General features: G+C 37.4%; 1 protein-coding gene across 3 annotated transcripts in view; it reads right to left on the reverse strand.

Moving 5' to 3' along the window:
• Positions 1-7,500, reverse strand: part of LOC135221028 (regulator of G-protein signaling 7-binding protein-like) — a 1,347,771-nt gene that overhangs the window by 1,182,032 nt on the left and 158,239 nt on the right. Inside the window, exon 2 of one of the 3 annotated variants that reach the window (XM_064258752.1) lies at positions 3,735-3,795. The exons of the other annotated variants lie outside the window; for them this stretch is intronic. The gene's annotated coding sequence lies outside the window, so the exon portion shown is untranslated. The remainder of the gene's footprint in view (positions 1-3,734; positions 3,796-7,500) is intronic. 3 annotated transcript variants of the gene reach the window in all.

Consider the following 7,500-nt stretch of genomic DNA (forward strand, 5'->3'; position numbering starts at 1 on the left):
AGAATTGCTGATGATGAATGCCCGGGAGCGTGTAAAGGGTTTAAATAACCTGCTCACGATCCAACCCCAGAAGTCATTTATTTTCCTCAGAAAATCTTTCAAAAGAAATAGCTTCTTTACACATACAAGGACATACATACATACATACATATATATATCAAATGTAGCACGAAAAACACGTACTTGAGAATATCCTTAAATCCACGGTAGATAGGTAACTTACCTTTCTACAGAGGATTTAAGGATATATATATATATATATATATATATATATATATATATATATATATATATATGAATGTGTATGTACCGGTGAGTAGGTGTATGTGTGTGTGCGTGGTTCCAAGCAGCATCTCTAAAATTCTACTGTTGAAATATCCATGTCCAAGTCCGAGGCTCAGCTCCAACCATTTGTTTATTCTTTGCCCGAGTTTACCGCCCACCTCCTTCTCTCTACACTCAACCTTCTCTTTAATGAAGAGTCAATAGAACCATAAATGAAGTCATATGGGCCCTTCCCCACCACACACTCACATTTCCTTCGACTTAAACATCCTCCCTGGAAGGTTCATAATATATGCCTTCACTCCCCAACTATAACGACCCACCCTGAAACTAACTATCCCCCCCCCCCCCCCCTTTCAACCCGCCCTCACCCTCCTACCTTCAAAACACCCCCGCAAGGCCGTATGTAGCTGAATAGGGGTTCAGAAGCCTCGAGTTAAGACGGGAAAGATATTATACGAGACCAGACTTCTCGCTTTCCATTGCCCTTTCGAATAACGATGCTGAGAAGGAGAAGCTTGATTTTGTTGCCGTAACACCCGACATGCATGGGGAATTTTGTTACACTGTGTGTGTGTGTGTTTTTAAGACTTTTGCAATAGAATCTATTCTCTGAATCTTTTATAGTTGAAAACTAGGCTTTAAAAGTTTTACGTTGTCTTTTAAATGACTTTAGCACGAAATTGATGAAAATTGTTATTTGATAGTTTCCTTAAATTTCCAAAATATTTCTATTATGCTACAGACTTTAGAGTCGTCGTGAAACAGTGTCGATATCTCACTATTAATCCCTTTCTCATGTTTTTGTTTCTTTCCACATTCTCGCTACCAGGCAGGCGATTTCCACGGCCCATTGTTTCTACATGTGAATATCTCTATTGTTTAGAAGCATTCGCCAAGCTACACCTGAGTCGAGCAATTAGTATTATATCCATGTAAACTAAAAGCACAGGTTTTCCAGTCACCTACTTCACCTTGAGTATAGTGTCACCTACTTCACCTTGAGTATAATGTCACCTACATTCACCTTGAGTATAGTGCTCCCGTCCCCGACACCTTGTATTCTAGGTGTGAGCAGAGATTACTATGACAGCTGGACCCTGGTTAAACAACGTAAACTCTGTTGTAAGCGTAGCTTAACGGGCTGTGCTTGAGCAAGAGCCTGTGCCAGCCCAAGGGTGGCATAATCTAAAACGACTAGTCAATGCTTATTCTTTTCAAACTCCTGGGAGCCGAGATCTACCGCGAAGGCAAGAAGTCTAACCTCTCTTGGAGATTGGAAGTGACGTCACTGATATTGGACTGCTCAACAGTAACTTGAGAAACCCCGATGCAAAGCGTTATGAATCCCTATTCACTCTGGGCATGTTTGAAGCGGCCCGGACACTTGGCCGACGGACATTTGGACGAACGGACATTTGGTCGACGGACATTAGACCGAAGAACATTTGGCCGAAAATGTAGTCGAAGTACCCACATGTATGTCACGCCCACTATCGTTCTGTTAATTATAACACAATCTTAACGGTTCGAAAACAATCGGCATTTACTTTGAGTTTACCATCTCAACTGTTGAAATGAGGGATGGCACACGGCGTTTGAACAGAGAGAATGACAATCACCCAACCTTCTATTTGCCGTCTACTTTCAAGGCTAAGGAAAGAGCAAAAAAATTGGAAGTTAACAATCGAGATGGTAAATTCAGGGTTTGCATTGAGATCACCAAAGACGAAGTATCAGATATTAAACACAAGGCTGATGTCTATCACTGAGAAATATGAAGAGTATCAAAGAATAGATTTCCTGAGAGCAATTGCACTCAATCTTTAAATACTTAAGAACATACATCTTACTGCATTATTTTTATTTTATGGTGTTATTTTTCAGTAATAAAGTGTTAATTAAAACACTTAAAGTATTGATTGTTACTATTCACACTTGTAAATTTTCGGCCAAATGTCCGTCGGCCAAATGTCCTTCGATTAGATGTCTGGCCACGGTTTGAAACTACCATAGACTATGTAAATATTAGGTTTCGTTAGCTCACTAACTGACCTCTGGCATCTCTCTCTCTCGTAGTCATAACATGCTTAACAAAATGGCCTATTATTTTTTTACCATAATATGCTTTATACAATAGAACCCCTAACTTTTTTTTTTTTTTTTTTTTTTTTTTTTTTTTTAATACCTCGTGTCTCCCTTTCCACCACTGTCTTTGAAGTCATTACGGCTTTACACCGCAGCACATCTATTTTATATTCTTCTTTATTGCCTGTATAGCTCGATCAACGCCATGCCACCAAAGAGGACTTCTGTACTGCAGATTTTTTCCCCGTCTCACACTGCTTCTATAACTTTACACAGCTTACCATTTACAAGGATTTACCAGACAAGGCGCAGTGTGCAATATCTTTTTATTAAATACGAATTTTAGCTTAAGTATCCAAAGCTTGGAAGTTTGGGAAAATACTCAACCATCCTTGCAATCCTCCGGGATCATGAATAGAAGGGTATTTTTATGCGGGAATAAGAACACTGAACTAAGCGTTAGACGATACTTTTGGTTAACAAGAACAGTGCAAAAACTGCTTTCATGCAGCATGAAGGAAATGTAACTCTAAAAAAAAAACGATTATACCAAACTCAAATCTGACATCAGTTTTCTGATTACTTATTTTACATTTTTGAAGAAGCTGGTGACCATATTCAACGTTGTCCTCTTGATTGGTTCATAATTTTTTCTTAATAAATTTACCATGGGTTATTTTGTTCAACATCCTCATTTTAACTATGAAATAACTTTCAAAACTTGACAATTAGTGACAGACACTATGGTAAGGTCCTCAATTGTACACACATGCCTCAATTATACACCAAATAATTTTTGGGAGCCGCCTGGAATCAATGAGAATTACAGATATCAGAGAAAATGCTTCCACAACAAAAAAACATTATGCATAAATGCTTCAACTTTATCCTTCGTGGATCAGTCAAAATTCTGCACCTTCGGGTTAAGCGCATATAATATTCCTCCCCTAATAGCTATGAATGGGAGACTACCACTGACCCAACCCCCTTCATTCCCTAGTCAAGTTCATAATACTGTCTGTTCACGTTTTAACAAGCCAAAAACCTTGCAGCATTAGCCTAATTCTTTGACAGCCCGTGAAATCTCACCCCATAAGATGAATTACAATTGCCTTTTAACACAATACAATAAAAAAAAAACTTAAGCACGCACTTAAACCTGAAAATTACAAGACAACGATAGTAATTTTGAAGTAATTTGAGCAGATTTTTCAAATGACAGTTCACAGTAAAAAAAAAAGTTGCTTATTTGTGTTAAAAAAAAAAAAATAAAAATAAAAAAAAAACTGAACAGCCTCCTGAATATGTCTACGATATGCTTACACATATGAGGTTGCATATGCCAATAACACTAGCCTTACCTTCCTTTACTGCAACTATATGATAAACTTGAAGATAAGTACAGAAGTACACTGTATGTACCTGAAACAAAAGAGATACATTTTAGGAGAGTTAAAAAGAGCATCCTTAATATAAACCGTTAATAACATTCAACTGCATAAAAAATATATTTCCAGGATAGACCCAAAATATAAACCCTCCATTGCACAAATGATGACAAAAGTATTAACGTACATCAGGAGACGCCAGAATAATGAAAATATCACATGATTAATGAATGTGTACGGTGCATGTGCCACGGTCGTTATCCATCAAACGACGAGATCGGAGTAGGGGTGTCACTCCATGATGGTAGAAGGGAACACGATTTGGGTGATGAATTTTGCTTTTCCATACTGCTGTTCATTTTACACGAAACATTACAGCTACGGCTACGTTTCCCATCGATTCCGTTCAAATGTTATGGTAAATGTAATAATCTTTAAGGTTCATATAGGCGTCGACTTGCATAAAACATCCGTGCCTTGAAAAATCAGCTATAGCAATATACCAATATTAAGAAAAATAAGTTTATGTAGTCGTTATGCCAAAATGTAACTCATCCGTAAATAATCAGAGTATCACAATAGCAAGTATATAAATAGAACTAAGGTAATTTTCGTATTCCTTTCAAATCTATACTCAATTCTTAGTCCTACTATCATAGCTGGTATTTTTTTATATGCCCAAGAGTAGCGGTTTATAAAATATATGATATCAGAGTCACCCATAAAAAAATGATAGCGGATCCTTGAAAGTACGTATATTGTACGGATTCGCTAGATTATAAATAATATAGTTTTGTTATTGTTTTAAACGGAGTTGAGCCCAGGTTATCCACGACTTTTGATCTGCGAACGGAATTCTTACCGATATAGTTCGGATATTCTCTAGACCTCGGTTCCGATAGTAATTAGGACAAGCAAAGTTGCATAATGCTAACTGAGGGGAGACAGGAACCATCACGGTTTCAGGAGGTTCATCCAGATTGAATGGAGGTGCGAGAATGACAGCAAGAGCGTATTTAACAATAAAGCCCACGCCTTAACCATCCCGGTTTACATTACGGATAGCAAGAAAAGACCAGGATCCATACAGGACATACGTAATTTGATATCCGCACAGACCTTGGTAAAATCTTGCCCATGTTTGCTCATTCTGCTGGAACCGTCTACAGCCTAGCATTTTTTAACATGTTCCAGACTTGGCTTTGCCATTTTAGAAGAAACCAGACCTGGTACACTCGGGTTTACCTACCCAAATAAGGGTTACTCATTTTGCGGCACTCCTTGTAAACTTAAATATTCTATAAATATTGAAAATTCCATCTAAAACTCTGATGTACATTCTGAAGAGACTAAGTGCGTCAATATTTGCGTGTTAAAACCATCCTCCATCGACGCCGAGGAAGATTTACTCGGCTGTGGACAAAAATGAGAGTGAACATAATTATTATGATATTCAGAGCTTTTATATTCAGAGCCTAAGATTATTGTACAGTGTGCCTTCAGCTCAGTGTATACATATTTGCATAGTGCTTCTTCCTTTTTCTTTAAAACAAAATTTTTTTACGGAAATATGCATGTTGCGAAGAGAAATTTAAAGGGTAATAAAAATTATGATAGAAAATTTTAAATTGCAGCATTTTCACAAAGTAAAATTCTCCTTTTCAATGCATAATAAAATTGAAGGTAAAAAAAATACTAAAGCAACGAAAAAAAATAACGAACCAAAAAACATGCCTTTTCCCAAAGTTTCCATCGGGACAAAAGGTAAATATTTCCCCTCGACAGCCAAGTGATGTTATTGAAGATAAAAGAGAAGGAAAAGCAACAGGAAGGAAATATTGACATACATCAAAGAGAACGTTCCTGTCTCAATTTCAAGGGTTTTAATGGTCTGTCGATGGTAGTGGCTTGTATCTGGGGATACCAGAAAACAGTGATACTATCTTCAAGATTTACGATATATCTTCCCTCCTCTGAAAACAAACAATGAAATTCCAAGGTCGAATTACAGAAAAGATGTTCTATCTTGATTTTAAATATTTATATTTCTAAATCTTATTCTTCAGGGGGAGACAATTATCTTGCAAAACACAATAGAAGAAAAATTAGTGGCGCGATTCCAAAAAGAGCCCCCAGACAATATTACGCGAAGTCGTAAAGACAAGAAATTAAAAATATGAACAAATTTCCGTTTGTTCCAGCCAGGTTTCTCGCATGTATTGAATACAATCATTTACTTACTTTCTGATAAAAAAAATACTCGAAGAAAATATGGGCTAATTTAATACTACTGCCTTTTTTTTATCTAATATCTACATGTAATACATACATGCATAGTACATCTGAATTTAACCGATAAAATTTCTAAAAGGGTTTTCGGGGTGGATTCAAAAAATGTCCATCCCCTCCATGGTAAAATGGTATTTAGCGTTTTTTTCTTTTGCCTTTATAATACATTTTACAGGGCATGTGCACTAGGAAGTATTTTGAAAGTACGTTCTCTATTACCCCTCATTTTTTACATAAGCGTTTCCATGTAGGCCTCAAATCCGTTGGGGAAATAAATGAAGAACCTCCTCACTCTCTAAAGCACTAATGAAGCTTGTACTACGTATATTCGTGTCGAATCTATCTAAATCAACTAAGAAACAAATCACGCCAATGGTTACCATTGCCATGAAGTTGTCAGATATTTAGAGGTTAAATCAATTCTAGTGCCATATTCATCATAAACAAAGCCGTATGTTTTAAAAGAAGGAATGATTAGCCATCAATAGGTTGGTTAGTTACGGAAGAATCAACGGAAAATCGACACGGAAACGTTTTCCATCCTGATAAAAATTTGACGTCCATAAAAATTCGCTTATCATAATTAATTTCGCGTGTGTGTGAGAGAGAGAGAGAGAGAGAGAGAGAGAGAGAGAGAGAGGAGAGAGAGAGAGATATCCATGTCACATTTTTATACTAGTCGTCCTTTCAGTAGAAATGATGGATCCCTTTATATTTGCTTTGTAATATCCGTTGGAAACCAGCTATGAAAAACTGAATGGACGTTATCAATATTGTATACGCCATTTAAAACATGGGAACACTCAAACTGAAAAGGATAACAGGCACAGACAGTGTTGCTTTCGAAACTAAATATAATGCGATTAAAGCTTAGCTCTGAAAGCAGAGATTATACCGCAAAAGACCATGTTTCTAAAACCCTGGCAAAAATTCATAAAGCATTATCTAAATTTTTCAACCACCATGAAATCCTTAGTCTAAATCTCCAAAAATGTTGCTTAGACTTTTAAATTAAAAGCATTACCTAGAGTATGAGAGATCAACGTGAAGCTCTTGTTTCGAGGGCGGAGATCCATCACAAATTCAGGTTTAGGGACGGGGACAAAATAGTGCCTCCGGTCACTCGTACGCTATACCCAACTCCAGCCTACTTTTTCTCGGACTCATTTTTAAGAAGCCTATGAAAAGAAAGGTTTCAGCGCCCGGGATAAGCTTCACCCCAACGCTCCTTTTATTAGCCTTCCTCGAGGCCTCCGGAATCCTTTCAATTAAACGAGGTGGTGGGGAATTATGGGAGCGGGTGGAAGGAAGCTACATGGTAAATGGAGGAGCTAAGAGGGTTAAGCACAACGCACAAATCTTCTCAGCAGGGCAGAGTCTAATGACGCTCCGTTAAAAATTCAGAGGGAGGGAGGACGGATTTTCGTCCAAGGTCAATAGTGAATAAACG

The sequence above is a fragment of the Macrobrachium nipponense genome, chromosome 2 (genome assembly GCF_015104395.2).
Source record: "Macrobrachium nipponense isolate FS-2020 chromosome 2, ASM1510439v2, whole genome shotgun sequence".
NCBI classification, from domain to species: Eukaryota; Metazoa; Arthropoda; class Malacostraca; order Decapoda; family Palaemonidae; genus Macrobrachium; species Macrobrachium nipponense.